This window comes from Cervus elaphus, chromosome 22 (assembly GCF_910594005.1).
Source record: "Cervus elaphus chromosome 22, mCerEla1.1, whole genome shotgun sequence".
Lineage (NCBI taxonomy): Eukaryota > Metazoa > Chordata > Mammalia > Artiodactyla > Cervidae > Cervus > Cervus elaphus.
In genome coordinates this window covers 56,357,508-56,382,471 of record NC_057836.1, presented here as the reverse complement: position 1 = coordinate 56,382,471, position 24,964 = coordinate 56,357,508, and the positions used below count along the sequence as shown (strand labels likewise).

Sequence of the window (24,964 nt, the reverse complement as noted above, 5' to 3'; positions counted from 1 at the left end):
GTTTTTTAATATGCTGTCTAGGTTGGTCATAACTTTTCTTCCAAGGAGCAAGCATCTTTTACTTTCATGGCTGCAGTCACCATTTGGAGTGATTTTGAAGCCCCCAATATAAAAGTCTGTCACTGTTTCCACTGTTTCCCCATCTATTTGCCATGAAGTGATGGGACCAGATGCCATGATCTTAGTTTTCTGAATGTTGAGTTTTAAGCCAACTTTTTCACTCTCCTCTTTCACTTTCATCAACAGGCTCTTTAGTTCTTCTTCACTTTCTGACATAAGGGTGGTGTCATCTGCATATCTGAGGTTATTGGTATTTCTCCCAGCAATCTTGATTCCAGCTTGTGCTTCATCCAGCCCAGAATTTCTCATGATGTACTCTGCATATAAGTTAAATAAGCAGGGGCACAATGCACAGCCTTGACATACTCCTTTCCCTATTTGGAACCAGTCTATGTTCCATGTCCAGTTTTAACTGTTGCTTCCTGACCTGCATACAGGTTTCTCAAGAGGCAGTTCAGGTGGTCTGGTATTCCCATGTCTTGAAGAATCTTCCACAGTTTGTTGTGATCCACACAGTCAAAGGCTTTGGCATAGTCAATAAAGCAGAAGTAGATGTTTTTCTGGAGCTCTCTTGCTTTTTCGAAGATCCAACGGATGTAGGCAATTTGATCTCTGGTTCCTCTGCTTTTTCTAACTCCAGCTTGAACATCTGGAAGTTCACAGTTCATGTACTGTTGAAGCCTGGCTTGGAGAATTTTGAGCATTACTTTACTAGCGTGTGAGATGAGTGCAACTGTGCGACAGCTTGAGCATTCTTTGGCATTGCCTTTCTTTGGGATTGGAATGAAGACTGACCTTTTCCAGTACTGTGTCCACTACTGAGTTTTCCAAATTTGCTGGTATATTGAGTGCAGCACTTTCACAGCATCATCTTTTAGGATTTGAAATAGCTCAACTGGAATTCCATCACCTCCACTAGCTTTGTTCATAGTGATGCTTCCTAAGGTCCACTTGACTTTGCACTCCATGTCTGGCATGGAGTAAGTGGATGTCTGGCTCTGGGTAGTGATCATACCATCATGATTATCTGGGTAATGAAGATCTTTTTTTTTTCCTTTTGGGTGGTTTATATGTTTATTTTTTAAATTTTAATTGGAAGCTAATTACTTTACAATATTGTGGTGGTTTTTGCCATACAGTCACAAGAATTAGCCATGGATGTACATGTGTTCCCCATCCTGACCCTTCCTCCCACCTCCCTCTCCATCCCATTCCTCAGGGTCATCCCAGTGCACCAGCCCTGAGCACCCTGCCTCATGCATCGAACCTGGACTGCCGATCTATTTCACATATGGTAATACACATGTTTCAATACTATTCTCTCAAATCATCCCACCCTCGCCTTCTCCCACAGAGTCCAACAGTCTGTTCTTCACATCTGTGTTTATTTTGCTGTTTCTCATATACGGTCATCGTCACCATCTTTCTAAATTCCATATATATGCATTAATATACTGTATTGGTGCTTTTCTTTCTGACTTACTTTACTCTGTATAATAGGCTCCAGTTTCATCCACCTCATTAGAATGGATTTAAATGCATTCCTTTTTTTTTTTTTTAATTAGTTGGAGGCTACTCACTTCACAACATTTCAGTGGGTTTTGTCATACATTGATATGAATCAGCCATAGAGTTACACGTATTCCCCATCCCGATCCCCCTCCCACCTCCCTCTCCACCCGATTCCTCTGGGTCTTCCCAGCGCACCAGGCCCGAGCACTTGTCTCATGCATCCCACCTGGGCTGGTGATCTATTTCACCATAGATAATATACATGCTGTTCTTTCAAAACATCCCACCCTCACCTTCTCCCACAGAGTTCAAAAGTCTGTTCTGTATTTCTGTGTCTCTTTTTCTGTTTTGCATATAGGGTTATCGTTACCATCTTTCTAAATTCCATATATATGTGTTAGTATGCTGTAATGTTCTTTATCTTTCTGGCTTACTTCACTCTGTATAAGGGGCTCCAGTTTCATCCATATGACCCAGCAATCCCACTTCTGGGCATACACACTGAGGAAACCAGATCTGAAAGAGACACGTGCACCCCAATGTTCATCGCAGCACTGTTTATAATAGCCAGGACATGGAAGCAACCTAGATGCCCATCAGCAGATGAATGGATAAGGAAGCTGTGGTACATATACACCATGGAATATTACTCAGCCGTTAAAAAGAATTCATTTGAATCAGTCCTAATGAGATGGATGAAACTAAATGCATTCTTTTTAATAGCTGAGTAATATTCTACTGTATATATGTACCACAGCTTTCCTATCCACTTGTCTGCTGATGGACATCTAGGTTGCTTCCATGCCCTAGCTACTGTTAAACAGTGCTGTGATGAACATTAGGGTACACGTGTCTCTTTCAATTCTTGTTTCCTCGGTGTGTATGCCCAGCAGTGGGATTGCTGTGTCCTATGGCAGTTCTATTTCCAGCTTTTTAAGGAATCTCCACACTGTTCTCCATAGTGGCTGTACTAGTTTACATTCCCACCAACAGTGTAACAGGGTTCCTTTTTCTCCACACCCTCTCCAGTATTTATTGTTTGTAGACTTTTTGATAGCAGCCATTCTGACTGGTGTGAGATGGTACCTCATGTGGTTTTTATTTGCATTTCTCTGATAATGAATAATGTTGAGCATCTTTTCATGTGTTTGTTAGCCATTTATATGTCTTCTTTGGAGAAATGTCTGTTTAGTTCTTTGGCCCTTTTGCTAATTGGGCTGCTTATTTTTCTGGTATTGAGCTACAGGAGCTGCTTGTATATTTTTGAGATTAATTCTTTGTCAGTTGATGAAGATTTTTTTTTTTTGTATAGTTCTGTGTATTCTTGCCACCTCTTCTTAATATCTTAAGGTTAGGTACATACCATCAGCAGATGAATGAATAGGAAAACTGTGGTACATATACACAATGTAATGTTACTCAGCTATTAAAAAGAATGCTCCTGTTAGGTACATACCATTTCTGTCCTTTATTGAGCCCATCTTTGCATGAAATGTTCCCTGGTATCTCTAATTTCCTTGAAGAGATTGCTAGTCTTTCCCATTTTATTGTTTTCCTCTATTTCTTTGCACTGATCACTGAGGAAGGCTTTCTTATCTCTCCTTGCTATTCTTTGGAATTCTGCATTCAGATGGGTATATCTTTCCTTTTCTCCTTTGCCTTTAGCTTCCTTCTTTTCACAGCTATTTGTAAGGCCTCCTCAGACAACCATTTTGCCTTTTGCATTTCTTTTTCTTGGGGATGGTCTTGATCCCCGTCTCCTGTACAGTGTCACAAACCTCCGTCCATAGTTCTTCAGGCACTCTGCCTGTCAGATCTAATCCCTTGAATCTATTTCTCACTTCCACTGTATGGTCGTAAGGGATTTGATTTAGGTCATACCTGAATGGTCTAGTAATTTTCCCTCCTTTCTTCAATTTAAATCTGAATTTGGCAATAAGGAGTTCATGATCTGAGCCAGTCAGCTCCCAGTCTTGTTTTTGCTGACTGTATAGAGCTTCTCCATCTTCAGCTGCAAAGAATATAATCAATCTGATTTCGATATTGACCATCTGGTGATGTCCATGTGTAGAGTCTTCTCTTGTGTTGTTGGAAGAGGGTGTTTGCTATGACCAGTGTGTTCTCTTGGCAAAACTCTATTAGCCTTTGCCCTGTTTCATTCTGTATTCTCAGAGTCAAACCCAAAGTCCTTCTTCAATGGCTTACAAGGTCTCTGGGTTACTATCTCTGACACTTCATCTTCCCTGTTTCTCCACCATTCACTCAGCTCCAGCCATACCAGCCTCCTTACCATTCATTGAACTTGTCAAGCACAAACCAGTCCCAGAGCACCCGCTGTTCCCTCTGCTTGGAACCCTCCTCTCCCTGATATCTACATGATTCACTCTTTTCCCCTCTTCACATCTCTGCAAAAGTACCCAACTTAGTCATGGACCTCCTCTCCCCAACTATGTGACATGGCCACACCCCGACCCCCACACTCCCAAGTGCACAAACTGCTTTATCCTGTTCCACGGTGCTTATCTTTCTCCAATGTATTACATATTTGTTTCCTCTGGTCTGTGTTCCCCACCCCTCATACATAAGCTTCAAGAGGCCAAGAAACTTTTATTTTGTCTCCTCTGTATGCTCAGAACTATAACAGAGCATGGCACTAGTTTCTCCTCAATTTGTTAAAAGAATATAAAAGTGCTTTGAAAATCATAAAGCTGTAAATACATGTGATGGGGCATTATTTTTATTTACATGGGTAAACCATAAGAGAGCCTTTTTAAAAAATCCCCTGTTCATTTTTCTCCTCAACTTTGCTACATATAAGGAGATTCTTCCTCTGCCACCTGCAGACTAGCTACTGCCACACTTCAGGTGACACCCAGGGGTGTGACTCAAAACAACAAAACTGGAAATAGAACTGCCATATGACCCAGCAATCCCACTCCTGGGCATACACACCGAGGAAACCAGATCTGAAAGAGACACATGCAACCCAATGTTCATGGCAGCACTGTTTATAATTGCCAGGATATGGAAGCAACCTAGATGCCCATCAGCAGACAAAGGGATAAGGAAGCTATGGTACATATTCACAATGGAATATTACTCATCCATTAAAAAGAATTCATTTGAATCAGTTCTAATGAGATGGATGAAACTGGAGCCCATTATACAGAGTGAAGTAAGCCAGAAAGATAAACACCAATACAGTATACTAACGCATATATATGGAATTTAAAAAGATGGTAACGATAACCCTATATGCAAAACAGAAAAAGAGACACAGATGTATAGAACAGACTTTGGGACTCTGTGGGAGAAGGTGAGGGTGGGATGTTCTGAGAGAACAGCATTGAAACAAGTATACTATCAAGGGTGAAACAGACCACCAGCCCAGGTTGGATGCATGAGACAAGTGCTCAGGGCTGGTGCACTGGGAAGACCCAGAGGGATGGGATGGGCAGGGAGGCGGGAGGGGGGATCGGGATGGGGAACACATACAAATCCATGGCTGATTCATGTCAATGTATGGCAAAAACCACTACAATATTGTAAACTAATTAGCCTCCAACTAATAAAAATAAATGGAAAAAAAAAATTTTTAACTAAAAAAAAAAAAAAACCAACGACCCAGCAGAATAGATACAATGACCCACTGTCACCACTAAAACCCATTAACAATTCCTGGGAAATAAAAATGGAATATGCCCCTATCGGCTGGAACCGCCATCTTCCAGTAATTTGTCAAAATGACCAACACAAAGGGAGACAGGAAGGACCCCCACTACGTGTTCTCCAGGACTTTCAGAAAACATGGAGTTGTTCCTTTGCCCACAAACAAGCAAATCTACAAGAAAGGTGATATCGTAGATATTAAGGGACTGGGTACGTACAAAAAGGAACGTCCCACAAACGTTACCACGGCAAAACTAGCAGAGTTTTGCCAGCATGCTCTGGCATCACTATACACAAACAAGGGCAAGATTCTTGCCAAGAGAATGAGTGTGCCTACGGAGCATACTGAGCGCCCTTAAGGGCTGAGCTAGCTTCCTAAAACGTGCAAAGGAAAACGATCAGAAAAAGAAGGATGCCAAAGAGAAAGGGGCTTGAGTTCAGCTGACGCGCCAGCCTGCTCCACCCTGAGAAGCACGCTTCGTGAGAATCAATGAAAAGGAGCCTCAACTGTTGGAGCCCGTTCCCTATGAACTCCTGACCTGCCCCGTGTAAAGAAAATAAAGACCTGGACTGTACAAATGTTTCGGGGAAAAAATGGAATCCGGTAATAAAATAGTCTAACCTTTTGTTCTCCTTCGTGGTTAGTCTCTTTTTCACTCGCTCACAGGGTGACGCCTGTAGAGGCCTTGCCCTCCGGCCTCCAGACCAGTATTCCCAGAACAAACAGCTGAGCCAGCACCTCAGCTCCAGGGCCGTGCGCAGAAGCAGCGCCCGCAGCCTTCAACCCAAGATGGCGGCGGCGGGCCGCGCGCAGAGGGGCTGCGCCGGCGTCGCGGTCGCCACGCGCCTGCGCCTGTCCCGCGAGAGCTCCGCCCACTCCCCACTGGCAAGGATGCCCAAAAGGCACTTCCCTGTGGACCAGTGATTAAAATTCTGTGCTTTCACTGCAGAGGGAACAGGTTCCGGGAACTAAGATCCCGAATTCCCTGCAGTTCAGAAAAAAGAAGAACCAATAAAGCAGCCCCACCAATAAAGCAGCCTGTAAGGGAGAGCATGTACTCTACCTCGAGCTCACACCCCTCTGTTCCTTCATCACATTAAAGCTTTCCTTTGCTTCTGAACCAAATTCAGTCTCCTTCTATTGGCACAAGCGACTCTGGGCAGAAGGGTCCTTGCCAGGGATCATCTCGGGATTGGTCGGCAACAATCAAAATAATATCAGCTGCAGCTACCGCCGTACCAGAGGCACATCGGCCTGGAGAAACAGGATCAATGACAGTTCTACTACACTATTATCTTTAGAAACTTGTAGAGAAATAAGCATTAAATTGGGAATCAAGAAAAAAACAACCTGGGTTCCCAGCCACGCCCTCCAGTTGAGGGTTTCCCAGCCTCAGCACTGCTGACACCCGGTGCCTATACTTCGATGTGAGGGGTTGTCGTGAGCATGGTATGCTGGGCAGCATCCCTCGTCTCTACCATTTTCTCTCGGTTGTGACAACCAGAAATGTCTCCAGACTTTGCTAAATGTCTCCTGGGCATTGAGGACTACTACTCTGCCTCCTAGCTATGGAAACCAATAAATTAGTCAGACTCTTTGGGGGTTAATTTCCTTGTTTGTAAAAGAGGCCCAGTAATACCTATCACACAGGATGGCTTTAACAACTAAAAGAAATCATGCATACAAGTATTCAGCAAATCTTACCAAATTACTATTTTTGTACCTATTTATTCTTACTCCCAATGAATAATAAGTTATTTATCTTGCTCTAATAAATGTCTTTCCTTATGTAGGCTACAATGATGAGCATCCTGCCTTTCTACAGTCATAAAGTTGAGCTTTTCAGTGCCTTATCAGGTCACACCTGCAACACACAAATTATCTCCAAATCCATTCCCTAGTTGCTTTCTCCTCTTAAAGAGCATGCCCTTTAAAGAGTGCATTAAGAGACTGTCTGCTCACCCATGGTTAATTTTACGGGTTGTTTATCTACAGTAGGATTTACTCAAGTCTATCTTGGCAAATGTAATGAAGCCTGGGTGTGCTTTCATGGGGGACTGTGAGGTGAGGTTAGTGAGAGCAGAGCAAAGTCTTAGGCTAGTTTCGGAAATGTCATTTCAGAATGACTTAAATTGGAAAAGTTCTAGACAGTTCTAAAAGAAGAGCTCCAGTAAACAAACCCATCACAACAAATAAGACAGAAAACCCACATCCGCTCTTTGGAGACAGAGAACAGTGCAGCATTCAGTGTGGATTCTATCTTGAAAACTATTAATAACCCGGTCTGCCAATTTTTCAATCCCCTCAAGGACTAGACAAGTACATTGTGCAGTAGACTATATCCATTGCGATATTAATTCATGTCTCTCTTCGGTGAAAAGATTTAAATGGATGGTAAGACACTAGGAGGGATGGATAGAATTACCATCATTTTACAAATGAAAAAAGAGGTTTGGTAGCCTGTGCAAGGTCACACAGACAATAATTGATGGAGTCAAGATTTGAACTCATGTCAGCCACCTTTGGATCCATCCCAGCTCCTTTCATTAAACTGCACTGAAATAATTCAGCATTCTTGGAGTGCATTACCACCTGCCCCACAGTGAGTGATGGTGGGAAATATAAGTGGGTTTCAACAGCGTCGACACATTTACAAAAGGAAAAGCCAAAAAAAAACTGAGAAAAGCAAGTTGAGTTAATGACAGGAAATACTATCAGTCCCTCCCTAGAGCAAGTGTTGATGAAGGAACACCAGCAAGAGCTTATGCATCTGAATGCTCAGGGAGACTCATACACTCTCTTTGAGGATAGTTAAGCTACAAACCCTAACCTGCCAGGTGGGATGTGTGCTATGAAAACTACCTCCACCAACAGAGGTACATCCAGTGCAGCAGAGGACCTACCCCATGAGAGCAGATTCTGGCCCCAGAGACCTCCTGCGGTACAAACCCCTCCTTAGCTGGCTGATCATGGAGCAGGCTAGGGACCTGTGACCTCTCAGAAGAGCTTGTAATGACTACTTACTACTAGAATAGAAATTTTTCAGCATTTTAATGACTTGTCCAGTCATTCAGCCCTGCTCCACACTTCTTAGACATGTGGCCTTACATGAATTATTTAATCCTTCCAAGCCTTCACATTTATTTGTAAAACAATGATGTTAACAATGCTTACCACCCAAATTGCTATGAGGATTAAATGAGATGCAAACAAAGTGCTATGCACTGTTCTTGACATATATTAAATGCACAACAACTATTAGTGCTCACTATTATTAAAGGAGAAATCTTGAAATATCCAATGTATCAATTAATTTTGGTAAAAAATGAACTTGAGTCTCATATATTAGATGTGACAATTCCTAAGGTCAGACATACATGGCATAGTCTACACCCTTGCTGAATCACACAGTCCAATCCCGGTAACTGAGTCAACTTGATCTCCTTTTGGTTCTGTTCCGGGCACTGATACTAATTTTGTCTCCGAATAAGACAAATAGGATGGGCTCTCTGTCAATAGGGTGCCTTATGGAGTCAATCATATTCATCCTATTTCTACCAGCGGCTGATTCCTCCATCTGGCTTCTCAAGTTTTCAGTCGAAGAGATCAACCTTCTCAGTAGCTAAACACAGAACCGTATGTGTCAGCCCTCAACAGCTGGGTTTCCTGTCCCTCGGTGCTGGTCACCGGCTCCCCAGCTGCCGAAGCCTGGCTTCACCAGTGCTCACTGCCAACCTGATCAGAACCCAGCCTTTTCAAAGCTGAGTCTCAGGCAAATCTATTTCCCAGATCTTGCATCCTCAGAAGATCCTGGATTAAAAGGCTCGGGAATCCCACATATTCTTCCCTTGGACTTAGCTCCCCACGGTGGATTTTCTAAACCTCTCTGTGTGAAAACCCTGGACATGCTCCTATCTGTGGTCCCTGTCATTGTTTGACCTAGACTCCAGGTTGTAAAGCAGGATGGCTTATGAGCACAGTGTTGAAGTTACACGAAGGAGAGCTTGAACCCCAGGTCTGCCACTTACTAAGGTTTTGAGTAATTTCTTATTCTTTTTGAACCAAATTCTAAAATGGAGATAAAAACACATACTTCTCAGAGTTGCTCTAAGAGGAGTAATTGAAACCCGGTTTCCCACAGTCTTGTTTTCCATGGAAAGCCGCATGCCCCCTCTACTGCAACTTGATGTCTGGTCATTTTCTATCTATTTAAACTAGATTCTTAATAAACTACCTGGAAATTACTCGAAAGTCTAGACAGCTGCTCACACCAATACTTTCTGACCTCTCAATCAAAATTGTCCAGAATCAAATTTGGACATACACTGTTTTTACTGTCTGTTTATGATTTCATTCCTTCGACAAATACATAGTGAGCATCTAGTGTGCCCATGACTGGGCCGTGTGAACAAGACTTTGCCCTCATGGAGGTTACAGCCTGGTGTTCCCCAACCAGATTTTTAAAAATATTTGTTTATTTATTTGGCTGTACCAGGTCTTAGTTGCAGCATGTGGGATCTCGTTCCCTGCCCAGAGATTGAACCCAGGCCCCCTGCACTGGGAGCATTGAATCTTAGCTACTGGACCACCAGGGAAGTCCCCCTCACCCAGATTTAAGGGACAATCTTTCATGGAAATCTTATTAATCCGGGATGGTGTCTAGCACAGTGCTTGTGAGATAATTCTTCTGTTAGTACTTGTCTACCTACATTTTCCAGTATTTTCAACAGTATATTACACTTATCATTTAAAAATTCATTAAATTTGAAAAATACTGGCTGACTCTCTGGGAAGTGCATGAAAGTCCTTTGTCAGCCCGCCTTATGCAGCAGGAAGTTCCGACCTTCCCATTGCAGTAGCTGTGTCTCTTTTAGGTAAACTCCCGAGTGAACAGTCACCACTGGCTCTTCACCTGCTGCCCAATATCTATTCTCTTCCCTCCAAAGACTTTGCCATCTTTCTAGGTCTGAACCACCCAGGATTCCAAAATAAATACTGTGTTTAAAATCCAACCCATTTCCTCTGGAAGTTTAAAACAGACAGCACTTACTTAATCTGGATTCTTTAAACAAGAAAAAAAAACTCCAGGTGCTACAGTCAATCTTTTAGAAAGGCAAAGCAACTTCTCTCTTTGGGAGTTGCTACGTATGATGCCACTCTGTTTTAAAGGGTCTGAGATAAGTCTTCAGTTTTGTGAAGTTTAAAGATTAATAATACCTTTGAGAGAAAAAAAATGCTGAAAGGTAGGCAGGACTTGTCACAGGAAAAGAAAAGAATCTCTCCTGCTTTGCTGTGATTAGCTGAATAAATTGTAGTGCGAATTCCAGAGCTAAATGAATTAGTATGCATCCCCCCCAGAGTTCTTTATTTGTTGAAGTAAAACGCTTACAATCTTTGCTTGGGGGAGAAAAAGAGGGTATGTCATTGAATGAATATGAATTAATCAGTACTTTATGGACAGAACCCATAATTTTAAAGCAGTGAAAAAAGGCAAGGCATTTATCAGGGTTCCACTCAGCAATCTCCCTCTGTCATTGCTAATAAATCTTTTATGAAATGGAGTTTTGCAATCTTTGCAGGAACATTCCCCCTCCCTCCAACCTTTCCTTGGAAGAAAAAAATAAGTTAGCATTCATCTCTAATGTTTTCTCTTCCTTTCCCTATTTGAATTTCCTGTATGCAGAAAATCTCTGAACCTTTTTGTTTTCAAAGCTTTCCCCCCAAATTTATAAGCTCAAGACCTCTTTCATCAGAAGAAATAATTCATATGAAACTTCTCCCAAGAGATTGGAGGCAAGAAGCTGAGTTTTCAGGTGAGAAACACAATATTTTAGTAAGTATAATATCCTGGGCCTGCTAAACAATCAATGTTTATAGACGGAGTGACACAGTCTGTTGACTAAAGGACTTTGGAGACAGATAGTAATTAAAGGATACAACATTCTAGTTCTAACGCTTTATAATTTTCCTATAACTACTCATAGAAACAAGACTCTGCCGAATTATAAACAGCCTGCCAATAACCTCACGTTGTCCTGATTTAATTAGGATTTTATGCTCTTACTTGAAGGTTAGGTTCATTAGCTGTGAAATACGCCACTGGATGTCTGGATTAAGATTTTAAGAGAACCCTAAATGTGGAGTGGCACGTAGCCAGTTTCTAGCCGCTTAAACTGTGCAAAGGGACGTGTGATCATTCTCCCTGAGGTTGGTAACTTTTTATTCTTAGACACAAATCCACAGGCCATCTCTCTTGGTCAGGGATGGGGCCTGATGGCCGGTCGAAAGCTTAAAAAGGTACATGACTGAGAAACAAGTTGTTAAGAGGCTATAATGAAGGGTTGGCAAGAGGGGGGTAGGATGCCTGTAATGATTTTGCCATTAAGAGTGTGTTCCATTTTACAGCTTGGATTTATTTATAACAACAGGTGGTGGTATTTGTGGGGAATTGCTTGTTTTTTCATTTGAGAAGGGCAGCTCCATACATCTGTTAGAAGGCGAAACAAAACCTTTTCCAAACACCGTTTTCCTCGCTTTCTGCATCACCATTAGGAAGCAAGAATTTGTAGCAAAAGGCCACCCTGCCATTATTTCTTCCTGATGACACTCATTTAGCAGCCATTAAAATGCAAATAGAACTATGATTTTTAGATCACAAAATTAACATTAACGGTTGGATGATTGATTAAAGGTCATGGCAACGGTATAACTTAATTTCTTAGATAATTGTGTTCAGTTTTCTGCAGACTGTTTGGGTTTCTGAATTAATTTGATCTGTTGTTGAACACTGACAGGTGCGGTAATTGGCAGAGCCTCCTTGGGGCTCATTTCTTCCCTTAAACCTCGCCCTCTTCCTCGAAGTCCTTGTCTAAAACAGAGAAGAGAGGGCCAAGCCAGCCAGCACACAACCAGTGGACTTGTAAGTCTGAGTGAGGTCACTGGAGAGGTTATTACAGACCTGGAAAGAGCCAAATAGAATTCCATTCCATGGTTAACGAGTTTTTCCCCTAAGAACTTCCTGCATTGGGCTCACCGGGGTATAGCATGACCCCTGGCTCTCCCTTGGGGCTCAGGCTAGCCTCTTCAGAACCCGGGTTGAAGGGGCCCATCTCGGACCCATTTTTCTTTAATGGAGGCAATAAGCCATACGGAGAGGTAATAATAAATCACCAGCCTTTCATGTCACCTCTGTATGTGACAGTTCAGGCAGTGACTGAACTGCGCTGAGACCAGAAGTGGCCAGATTCGGCCCAGCCGCTCTGCTTCTCTCAAATGTCAAAACGTCAAATGTGTACGGTGCTCACCTGGTAGGCTAAATGCCTTTAAATTCTGTATTGTAAAGTTAGGAGTTCACAGGGAAAGCACTGAGAAAATTCAGTTGAGCTGCTTTATTATTGTTGCTATTATTATTATTAATATCTCTTCAAGTACTTTCCTGAAGTACTTTCTTTCTGGAAATTTCATAGGACTTTGTTTTATCATGATGAATTCTATCCTGCAACCTTCTGTCCATCAGCTGCTCGATTCTGGCTCAAATCAAGCAACACCTCTCAATAGCCAAGTTATAGCTGATGTCAATGGCATTATCCTCGAAGTCATCAAATTCACCCTTAGTTCAAAACAACTTCACTTAAATGATAGCAAACCAATACACAACAAGGTCACAACCACATCTCATCAGGATGTAATTCAACATAAGCATTGACTCAACAAGTATACATTGAGCATCTACTAAATGCCGGATTCTATTCCAGGACTGAGGATATTCTAATAAAGAGGACAGACGGTCCCTTCAGGATATGACTTAGAGCCTCTGACGAGACAGGGAAGTGAGAACAAGCGATGAATGACACTTAAAGGTAGGCTGAGCACTACAAAAGAGAAAGGGGAAATTGAGAATGGTATTTGAGCTTCTAGCAGGCTTTGAATTCCCAGTGTCTTTCCCAGTGCACACTAGGTCCTAAAGGCATGTTTGTTGAAATCATCAGTCTCTTCACTAACGAATCAACAAGAGGATATAAGGAGATAATTCTGGTAAGTTCTAGAAGAGCCCATGGAAGAAGTGGGACTTGCAGGCCACCACACCGGCTACTGTGGGTTCCTCAAACACACCATATTTCCCTGCCCCGGGGCCTTTGCACGTCCACTCTTGCTGTGATACACTCCCTTACCTCCTATATGCCTAGTTAATGTCTGCTTATACTTCAGACCTCAGCCAAAGGCCAGGGCTGCAGGGAAAATGTCCCTGACTTCCCCTTCCCTTTCAACCAGGTCAGATCCAGAGCCTGGGTACAGAGGCCCAGCCAGGTGCCCAGGTACAGGCTCCCACAGGCTCCACGACAGCAACCCCCCACCACCCCCTGCATGGCACCATCACACAATCTGTGCTGATCTGGATGATTATTGCATAAATGTCTCTCTTCCTCCCTGGACTCAAAGCTCCATGGGGGATTAGCAATGTCTGTCTTGCACCATTGTGTCCATGGCAGTCTCTCACTAAATAGCTGTTAAATGCATAGATTAACTTGGGCACATTATGCGTCAGGTCTTTCATCATGGCAAGAATCTGAACAGGCAAAGAAGAAGAAGAGCAAACACAGGGGTGGAAAGAGTGCTGAGTAGGTCCCACGGGGCTGTGCAGGGCGGATGAAAAGCAACTCACCAGCTGAGCAACTGGGCTCAGACCACACCAAGCAGATGGTTCGAGGCTGGCATTCCCTGCCTGCATTAACCCTTTTGCTCTGGGTTGTGGAAGAGTGGGCAGATCCCATAGGTGATCTGGGGCTGGCCTGTAGGGGTGCCCTTTGGGGCAGCAGCTATCCACCAATGTTTTAACAAGCCAAAGATTCAATCAGAGCACCGGCTGCCTGAGAGCAATCTCAGAAGTAAAGAAGACCCAATGGGAGCCTATTCCTTTATGGAATATATATATATATATATATTTGGAAGATAAGCTAGATTATGAGAAACCTTAAAATTCAGACATAGGCATTTGATCTTGAGTTCAGCAAACAACACAGGAAGTCACTGTAGATCCCTGAGAAAGAGAGCAAGGGTGAAAGGCATGCTTTTAGGAAGACTGATTGCAAAGTTCAGGTCGGACACTGTGCTAGGTACTAGAGAACTAAAGCTGACACACAGACACTAGGCTTTGCCAGAACAAAACTCCCCATTTTATAACGCCCAAGGGAGATTATGAATTTCCCCAGAAGTCAAAGTCTCCATTTTCAATTGCTATGAGACTGGTTTGGGCTGTTTTCTCTTCTGGTATCTGAGCTCCCTAAAGAAATTCCTCACATCCTTAGTAATGAGTTTGGAAGTGTGAGTCACTCAGTGGTGTCCAACTCTTTGTGACCCCATGGACTGTAGCCCACCAGGCTCCTCTCTCCATGGAATTCTTCAGGCAAGAATTCTGGAGCAGGTTGCCATTTCCTTCTCCAGGGAATCTTCCTGATCCAAGGATCAATCCCAGGTCTCCAGCATTGCAGACAGATTCTTTATCATCTGAGCCACCAGGGAAGCCAGTAATGAGTCTACACTTTGGTAAATGTTTGTTGAATGAATGAAATGAATGGCTTTCTTCAGAATAAAAATATCAAAATTAGCCTGCAAATCTGTGCTACTATGGAAATCCTCTTTCCCCTCCATCTTTCCTTAAACAAGTTTTCCCCAACTAAAGCCTGCCTTTCATCAGCTTTGCCAAAACCAGAGACAGCCTAAATCTCCTCCTTCTTTATCTGTGATCTGCAGAGCCCCATTTCAGGTTGTGATTGCCTGCACTCTTCTGAATCCAACCCAGTCCCCCTCTTGGCTAACACTAACTTGGTAAGCGGTATTTTATGAAGTTAACCAGGCTCATCACAGAGAACATATTTCCAAGAGGAGGGATGTTAATTTCTTCCTCATACAAAGACCAAAAGTCAATATAGTAAATCCAGGAAATCTCCCCTAAATGTCTCTCCTGTCATCATTCTTCCCTGCGCGCTGGGTAAATATACCGTTATGACAGGTTAGCTATATTTCTGCTCAGCAATGTAATATTGAGGTGACTGCAAGACAAGTCACGCTGCTGAAGTAAGGAGTATTGGCTGAGCTGTTACTCCTCAAGGTATTTTGTGACATTGGAATTCCATCAAATCGAGTTGAATGTACCTTTAACGTTTAAACAAGCCCCAGTTCTGAGCCTTAACCTGCTTAGAACAGGCTGAACTTGGATGATGACCTACAGATTCTCAACCTGAGTTAGAGGTGGATGAAAAGGAAGCAGTTTTCTAGGGCATATTTTCATGTCAATAGATTTGTTTACTCAAATGTGTAATAAACACCCACTGCACACACTGCGTGAGAGATACATAGACACGTGGGGAGATACGTGGGGACAGAGGAGCCAATTCTGCAGGAATTTACAGTCTAAGCAAGCAAAGAGAGTTTAAACTAAGACTCGGTATTTTAATACACACATACACATCAGACCCTAGTAAAAATTTCTGTGCAGAAGTGTGAAATCTCCAAGTAATGTTTTCCCTACCACCTTTCGAGAGTCCCTTAACCTCATACAATATCAGGGAGAGGAACACAGCTTCATTTTAGGAGTAAACAAGAATCTAATTATAGAAATCCTCCAAGATGTTGACCTTTGTGTAGGGATCTGTCAGCCTAAGACTCAGGGTCTTGGATGGGTTATTATAAATTAAAATCTAATACTCTGTCCTTCTATTTGGATCTATAAGGCCCCATTCAATCAGCAACGTCCAGCTTATGTGTGCAATTCAGCTCCAAAAGGTAGACTGCAAAATCTGGTGACTTTAACATCTCAAGGGCACAGGCGAAATTAATTAAGGCATTGCCACTAAATATTAGCCCTTCCTGAATCCTTCTTCCTAAGTTTATTTCTAATTATCTCCCATTGAGTCATGTCCCCAGTGAGTCAAAATTTTTATTAGATTTTAAAAAGCCTATCTCCTGACAGCTTCAAAGGATTTTTATATTTTAGCATAGTTGATTCCTTCTAATACGCTTCCATCTCTTAACTAAACTCTGTCCTGAATTATATTGTAAAGCTATAGAGTGGAAAGAATCCTTTGCGGTCACCTACCCCTATTCCATCTGATTATAGACAAGGAAACTGAGGCATAAGGAAGTCTGGTATCTTGAGAAATATGAATAAGTTAATGTTGCAGAAACCTGATGTTACAAAGACCTACTATTAGATCCTATCAAGACCAAGTTGGAAATGGCCCTAGAATAAAGGCTTACATATTTTGATTTTGAAGATATTCCATCAAAAGGTTATCCTATGCTCCAATCATCCTACATAAAGTCTTCCACATCAACAAGCCCAGTCCAGGCACTCAGAGCTTCCAACTGATCTTTTCGCATCTGCTTCTCAAATGTGGAAAAATAGACAAGTAATCCCTATACATAGAAGCAAAGATTCCACCATGAGATAAACAAAAGCAAACTCAAAGCAAAACATAAAAAAGGAAACTAGAGACAACAGAAAATCCAGGAAACAGGAGAAAATCTCAAAAATGAGTATCCTCAGAGTGATATTTTATACATAAAACATGATACTGTGAAAGGGAATTTATTAAAGGACAAGAATGAGTTCTTAGATATTAAAACTATGCAAGCAAACTTAAAAACATATTAAAGAGTTTGGACTATCAAACTCAGAAGCCTCATAGAAAGGAAAGCAAAAAATAAATAAAGGAAAACTGGGCCAAAAAAATTATGAGAATGGTAAGGGGATTCATTCAGAAAGTCTGCCATGCAACCAACAGGTACCCCAAGAATTCAGCAAACTAAGGAAAGGGAACTATCAGAGCATAAAACAAGAACATTTCTCAGGGCTACAGGACAGAAGTCTGCCTGAAGGACCTTTCTGAGTGCCCAATGCCACACTGCAGCGGTGTGGAATTCCAAAAGGCCAGGGATAAAGAGGAGACCTAGAGAGCCTTTGAGAAGAGAAGGCTTCAACAGTTTTCAACAAAGGACATGCTTTGCACTTCTAGGCATTGAGAGTAAAAAATAGTGGAGCAAATCCTTAAAAATCATGAGTGGATATTATGTGAAGCCTAGCATTCTATACTAAACAAATGATGAATCAAAAGAGAGGCTGGAATATTGACAGCTTCCCATCAACAAGGTTCAGAGCATGGGTCTCCTATGCATTATTTCTTAGAAAGTTACTAAAGGGTTTTCAGTAATATAGTAATGCTTTGTTTTATGCCTGAAGAAAATGTGGCAAAATGTTAGGTTATAACTATGTGAGATTGAGATGATAGGTATCTGGGTATTTCATGGTATTTCTTTTCTCTAATCATTTGCTTTAGATTTTTATAACAGGATCCTAGTACCCTAATTGGCTCAGTAATCTATTCATAGTCAAAGTAATGTTAAAATTGGTTACTGAATGAACTTAAAATTGTCATATAAAAGTATGAACAGAAGGGAAAATAAGAGGCATGAGAACTCTAATGAAAAATAGATCTAAAATGTTGACAACTTTAAAATTAACGGGAAAATGATAACTTTAGTCCTAAAAGGGATCTCAGACAGCCCTCTTGCCTACTTTCCACCATCTGAAGACAAAGCAAGAAGACAGCCATCTAGTTAGGAGGTTTGGGGTGGACAGGTACACACATGTATATATTTAAAATGCACAGCCAGCAAGGACCTACCTACAGGACTCTGCTCGACGTCTCATTGGCAGTCTGGATGGGAGGCGAGTTTGGGGGAGAATGGACACATGTATGTGCATGGACAGGTTTGCTGCCCACTTGAAACTATCACAACATTGTCTGTTAACCGGCTGTGCCCCAATATGAAAAAAAGTTAAAAACAGAAGACAGCCATCTATGAATCCAGAAGTGGGCCCTCCTCAGTCATCAGATCTCTTGTTTCCTTGATCTCAGCCCCCAGAACTGTAAGAAATAAATATTTGTTACTAAACCACCAAGCCTATGGTAATTTTTATGGTGACCCATACTGGACCAAGACACTTACCAACAAAACTGCAATTTTGTTCAGGGTAGCAATGTGCCCAGCCTAAGGTAATGAACCATAATGATCCTATTCCCTTTTGCCAATGACTTATAATGCCAGGGTCCCCTAAAACTAAGAGTGGCCCCATGACCCAGCTCTGACTGATGAGTCACAAGGAAAATCTGCTTGAGGGCTTCCAGACAGTGTTTTACTTTCCTAATAAGAGAGTCAAGCTTGGCCATTACTAAAACTGCCCCTTCAATCGTTCCTTGAGGGCACATATTATAATGCTTGGATTTGTGGCAGCCATCATGTGACCACACAATAAGCATCAGAATGAAAAGTCAATATGTTGAGGGTGGAAGTGAAGAAGACACAGAGTTTGGATCCTTGATTGCATTATTAAACAACAAATGCCAGCAGCCACTTACCACCGGATTTCTTGCTATGCAAGAAAGTTAATTCCAATAGTTTAAGCCAATATTAGGTTTCTTTTGCTTGCAACTGAAAGCATTCCTAGCTGATACAAACTCAAAGTTTCATTTAAGTCTCACAATAAATGAACTAGGTATTATTCATTTTTGGCTTTAATACCCCATTTTCCGTGCTGGAACTTGAATCACTTTTCTAAGGCTTCAGAGCTAGAGAATAATGCCAGATTTTGAACCCAGGGATAATGTCAAAGCCCAAGGTTCTTCCTTTACTCCCTTTCTATTCACAGGATGGCCCCTGAACCAGCAGGGTTGGCATCACCTGGGAGCTTGTTAGAGATCCAGAATCTCTGACCCTGTCTTATATCCACCAGCTCAAAACGTGCAGTTTAAAAAATCCACAAGTCTTGCTTAGATATACCCAGGAGGAAAATGAGAGCCACTGGTTGCAGCTTACAGGAGGCCAGATTTGATTTCAGGGCAAAGAAAATGAGAAGCTTTTAATAAGTAAAGCTATCAGGAAGAAAAGGATCTGCTTATAAAGTAGTGAGTTCCCCATCGCTGGAGGTATTCAACATCAATGGAACACCCACTTGCTATGGAGATATGGGATCCTATGGAAATAACCTTGAGGCCTTTCCATTATGGCAAGCATTGCCATCCACCTTTCCAGTGCCTGAAACTTCACCATTATAGACATCCCTAGACAATACAGTCTTATCTAGTAAATGTTATTTAAAGTCCCTGATATTGCACAGAGTAAAATCTGCAGTGCTCTGTGTGTGGGTAGGGATACGTAGTTAATGCTGGAAGATGGGAAGAAGGTCTGGGCAGGGTGCTGGCCCCCTGAAGGCCAGTTGACATGAGGCAACCCAGCTGGGAGCCAGAGGAAGAATACAGGCAGAGCGTCTGAACCTGGGGCAGCAAGTGGTGAAGGGAAGGGACCTCAGGGCTGTGGCTATCAGTGGCCCAGGATGCAGTCTGCCGTTGCCTCTGCTCCAAGTGGATGCCACAAGCCCTTGGGTTTGAGGCTTCCCTCAAGCTTCCCCTGCAGTTGCATCATCCCTGCCTGAGCCCCCAGCAAAACCTGCAAACTGAAGCAGGCTTTGGAAACGTACACACGTAACCCCATTCTCACCCTTTTGAATTTAATTCCACAGTATAATTAAGTACATATATGCACACACGGCTCTAACACGCGCTGTCAATTCAATGTGAAAATGTGCGTTAAACAAATCCAAGTGAGGAGCTACAAATCTCTGAGCCTTCAGCTTGAGGAGACACGCCAGCCCTGCAAACAACATTTTGTGGGACACACTGCCACCCAGCGGCCACAAGGGAAACTGTCAAGACTTGGAAGCACAAAGTCAGCAGTGCCTCAGAGTCCTTGGATCTCCTACGACCTGGCAGGCAGCTCAGTCCAGTCCAGTTCAGCTCAGTCCTCAGTCGTGTCCGACTCTGTGCGACCCCATGAATCGCAGCACACCAGGCCTCCCTGCCCATCACCAACTCCCAGAGTTTATCCAAACTCATGTCCATCGAGTCAGTGATGCCATCCAGCCGTCTCATCCTCTGTCATCCCCTTCTCCTCCTGCCCCTAATCCCTCCCAGCATCAGGGTCTTTTCCAGTGAGTCAGCTCTTCGCATGAGGTGGCCAAAGTATTGGAATTTCAGCTTCAGCATCAGTCCTTCCAATGAACACCCAGGACTGATCTCCTTTAGGATGGACTGGTTGGATCTCCTTGCAGTCCAAGGGACTCTCAAGAGTCTTCTCCAACACCACAGTTCAAAAGCATCAATTGGCAAGTTCTCATAAATGTTTTGAACCAAATTATCCCGTCAGTCTCAAAAGTCTCAGGATGATGGCAGAAGCTCTGTTCAGGGAACACAGGTCTGTGTTAAAATAGAATACATATGTTTTTTTGAAGCCTGCATCAATTCGACAGAAAGCATGCCTCCCTTTCTCCCTCCCTCCCCCCACCACTTATCCCTTATGTGATGAGTATGGTGTAGGCACATGGGATCCAAAGTTACCTCTGAAAGTTCACAGCCCGAAAGGGGCAGAGGCTTTAAACCCACCATCACTGCACAATGTGGAAAGAGCTAGAATGAGAGGAGAGTGTTCAAGGTGTGGCTGGACCTCAAGGAAGAGAGGCTAATGGTGGCAGACAGGAATCTTGTTACTTCCGTCTTGGCCTGTTTATTATGGGCTTGAGTTCACATTTTGTTTGTATATGAAGATTTCTATACTTACGTGCTGAGTGTTTACTTGTAAACTGTCAGAACCAGGATGTACCCTGCAGTCGTGGAGACCACACGCAATCCCCGATTGAACCAAGGTGCACACTTGAGACCTAACCTTTTGAGATCCTTCCTGATAAAACTCTCTCCTTTCTCTTGACGCAAAGTGCAGGCAGGATGTTTCCGTTTGGTCTAGAACATACTGTGCTTTCAGGGGCTCAGGAGCAGGTCACCAAACCCTGACCATTGTTCCAATATAACTCTCCTTCTCACTTCTCCCTGTGGCGCCTACACTCAGAGCCTCTCAAAAGCTACATAAAGCTTCCAAATCTTTATCCCATCATGGCCATCTAGAAAACTATGTACCAATGACAAACTCCCAGGGAGAAGTTTTGTTAAACCAGGTATGAATTCACACAGGAAGATGATTTTTAAAGAAACAAACGCATGCTGAGGAGAAAGGAGAAGCAGGGGAGTCTTTGCTGAAAGGAGTATTTAAATTAAGATTTTCATTTATAGCACCAATGAGTCCAAAACTGAAACTATTACCACCATGAGAACAGGTCATATCTGTACACAATATATCTACATTTATTTTTCTTTTCTTAAAAGATTAATCTCTCTCTCACACACACATACACACACACACACCCCTTTGTCTACTATGAAAACTACTCTTACTTCAGGGAGTTCTCAGCTCACCCTCTCCATAAAGCCATCACAGTTGGCCCCTTAGTCAGGCCAAAGTACCCTCCCCGTCCTGCAATGGACTAAATGTTTGCACCCCTCCAAACTTGCTATGCTGAAACTTTGATCCTAAAGTGATGGTGGTAGGTGAGGTCTTCGGGAGATGATTAGATCATGAGGAGCCTTCGTGAATGAGATTAGCGCCCTTAGAGGCCAGGGTGCTTGCTAGGAGACAGCAAGCTGTGGGGATACAGCAAGAAGACAGTTATCCATCAACCTAGAAGGGGGTCCTCACCAGAACCTAACCATGCAGGCGCCTAGTGCGATTTCCAGACTCTAGAACTGTGAGAAATGAATCGTTGTTTAAGCCACTGAGTCTGCGGTAACTTCTCAAAGCTGCCCACGCTGAACAGGACCCTCCCTCTACCCGCCAGCACACTCTGCATAGTCATCGGCCATCTAACATTTTGGTTGTTTCACTATCCCATAAGCCTTCAGGAATGATGTGAAAGAACAAGTAATCACCCTCCTCTGGAGTTCAGAGAATAATCAAGATGATTCTAGAATCATGAGCCTCATGGCTCTACACCCTGCTCCCCACAACTAGAGAAAGTCAGCTCCCAGCAATGAAGACCCAGTGCAGCCATACATAAATAAATAAATGATTATTTACTTGTTAATTTCAAAATGGCAAAGGCAGAACATTAACCCAAGCACAGGGCCCTTCTGAGCATCAGGGCCTGTGTAACTACATTAAGTTACACACCTCTGAAGCCAGTCCTGCCTCTGCAACAGGCAGATTCCAATGAGAGAGAGGCCCTGGAGACTCTAGAGGAGCAATCAGACTCCTCAGAGAAGGTGCTCCCGGGGAGGGGTGAGCCAGACTGCTGAGAACATGAAGGCGGGATGGGTCTTCCCATCCTCTATCCTGCTAGAAAGTAGAATGAGAATTCCTTCCTTCTGCTCAACAGCAAGCGAACAGTGGGGAGGAAAGAAACCACCAGTGAGAAAGGCATGCATGTGCACACTGACATTTTGCACACACTTTCTTTTTCTGATTTTTCTAAAAATTATTAGCAGGGGTGGGGGTGGGAACGCCACACGGCACAGAGGCTCTTAGTTCCGAGCCCAGAGATCCGTCCCGACGCCCCCTGAGTTACAAGCACCGTCTAACCGCTGGACCACCAGGGAAGCCCCTTGCACAGACTTTCGTGGGCTTCACAAACTTCTTTGAGTGTTGCATCAGCCCCGTAGGATGAGACAGCAAAACACCACAGACAGGCTCTTTACACACCAGACCTGTATTCTCCACAGTCCTGCCATCTGGGAAGTCCAAGACCAAGTGTCTGGTGAGAGTGTCTGACTCCAACTCAGTGTCTAGTGAGAGGCTGCTTCCGGGTTTGCAGATGGCCTCCTTCTCACTGTGTTTTTTTATGACTAAGAGAGAGGGAGAGGGCAAGCTCTCTGGTGTCTCCTCTTACAAGGGTACTGATTCCTACATGGGGGCCCCACTTCATGATCCCATCTAAATGCAATCCCCTCACAAAGCCTCCACCCCCAAATACCATCACATTGAGGGGTTAGGGCTTCACCATATGAATTTGGGGGGGAAGACAAACATAGCAGATGTATCTCTGCAAATCTGATGCCTTAAGCATAGAAGGGGACAGGAATGGGTACACACACATGTACATACATATGTATGTAAACAAGTACATACATGGGTATATATACTGTATACATACACACATATACACATATGGGAATCCACCTGCGATACAGGAGACGTGGGTTCCAACCCAGGGTCAGGAAGATGCCCTAGCGAAGGAAATGGCAACCCACTCCAGTATTCTTGCCTGGAGAATTCCATGGACAGAGGAGCCTGGCGGGTTACAGTCCATGCTGTCTCAAGAGTTGGACATGACTTAGCAACTAAATCACCACCACCACACAAACACACACACACATACACTATATATATATATATACACACACACACACACATAAGAAACCACCTCAAGGTCCCTTACAGCTCTCAAACTGATCTTCCTGAAACTTTCACACCAGCAGTGCTCCACCCGGCTCAGAATGAGCCAGCTCATCCTCTCCCCCAGGTAAAGGTCAGACCGCATCCACTGTGCACCGGCATCTGCGGTCTCCGTCACCCATGGCTGTCAATCCAAAGGGCTAGATTTACATCCAGTGCGGTCTGGGCTCTCATTAACCTTGAATCACCTCCTCCTACACAGAGCCATGACATTTAAAATCCTATCAAAGTCATCTAAAACAACCATCAGATTGAACCTTTGGGGGAAAAAATAAATGACCCATGAGCCTAGGATGAGAAAGAAATAAAAGCAGGCCCTAAGGAACTAAGGTCTCTAGTGAAAGCATCACTCACAACACATCACTCTATGTTGATCTGTTTGTGGTATACCTGGAATTGAATGATAGTCATCAAATGGAGCCCTTTAAATGTAATTTTGGCTCTGAAGGCCACCTTGAAAATGCCCATCAATCGAAGTTTCCAAGAAAGCATATTGTAATTTTTGATTGATTTTAATAAGTGTTAATACAAATTCTGAAGACTTTGGTTTTATTTTTTTAATAAATGATGATTGATGTAGGCTATTGTAAAATTGATTGATTTTCCAATATGCTTATACTGCCTCAAATGTCTCTCTCCCCAGCCAGGCTAGTGGAATCATACTTATTCATTGGTTGAAAACTGACTGAACCTACTATGTGTCAGATAATGTGATGGTATCTAGGAATACAAAAACAATAAAAACTAGCTTCTGTCTTAAAGGGCTTCCCAGTGCAGACAGGAAACAATCATATGGGGATAAATGATGTGAAAGAGGCTTGTTCACAGTACAGGCTCTAGAAGGACCAAAAAGGGGCTGACAGAACCAAGAAGGAGACACTTTGATGGGATAACATTCTGGGCAGAGGAAAAGGCAAGAGTAGAGACAGGGTGATACAAATGTGAATGTGATCTGTGTGCCTGCTCAGTCATGTCTGACTTTTTTTGACCCCAGGGACTGTAGCCCACCAGGCTCCTCTGCCCATGGGGTTTTCCAGGCAAGAATACTGGAGTGGGTAGCCATTTCCTCCTCCAGAGGATCTTCCCACCCCAAGGATCCAACTGCAGTCTCCTGCATCTACTGCATTGGTAGGCAGATTCTTTACCACTGAGCCATCTAGACTGCAGTTTTCGTGCTAAGTCACTTCAGTCATATCCAACTCTTCGCCACCCCATGGACTGTAACCTGCCAGGCTCCTCTGTCCACGGGATTCTCCAGGCAAGAATACTGGAGTGAATTGCCATGCCCTTCTCCAGGGGACCTTCTTGATCCAGGGATCGAACCTGGGT

At 43.2% G+C, this 24,964-nt stretch overlaps 1 protein-coding gene across 8 annotated transcripts in view; it reads right to left on the bottom strand.

The window, feature by feature from the left end:
- LOC122680657 (HIV Tat-specific factor 1-like) overlaps nt 1–24,964 on the bottom strand; it is a 326,826-nt gene that overhangs the window by 207,285 nt on the left and 94,577 nt on the right. For 3 of the 8 annotated variants that reach the window (XM_043882261.1, XM_043882268.1, XM_043882263.1), the window contains exon 1: nt 5,864–6,024. The exons of the other annotated variants lie outside the window; for them this stretch is intronic. The gene's annotated coding sequence lies outside the window, so the exon portion shown is untranslated. Of the gene's footprint in view, nt 1–5,863; nt 6,025–24,964 lie in introns of those variants that run through there. 8 annotated transcript variants of the gene reach the window in all.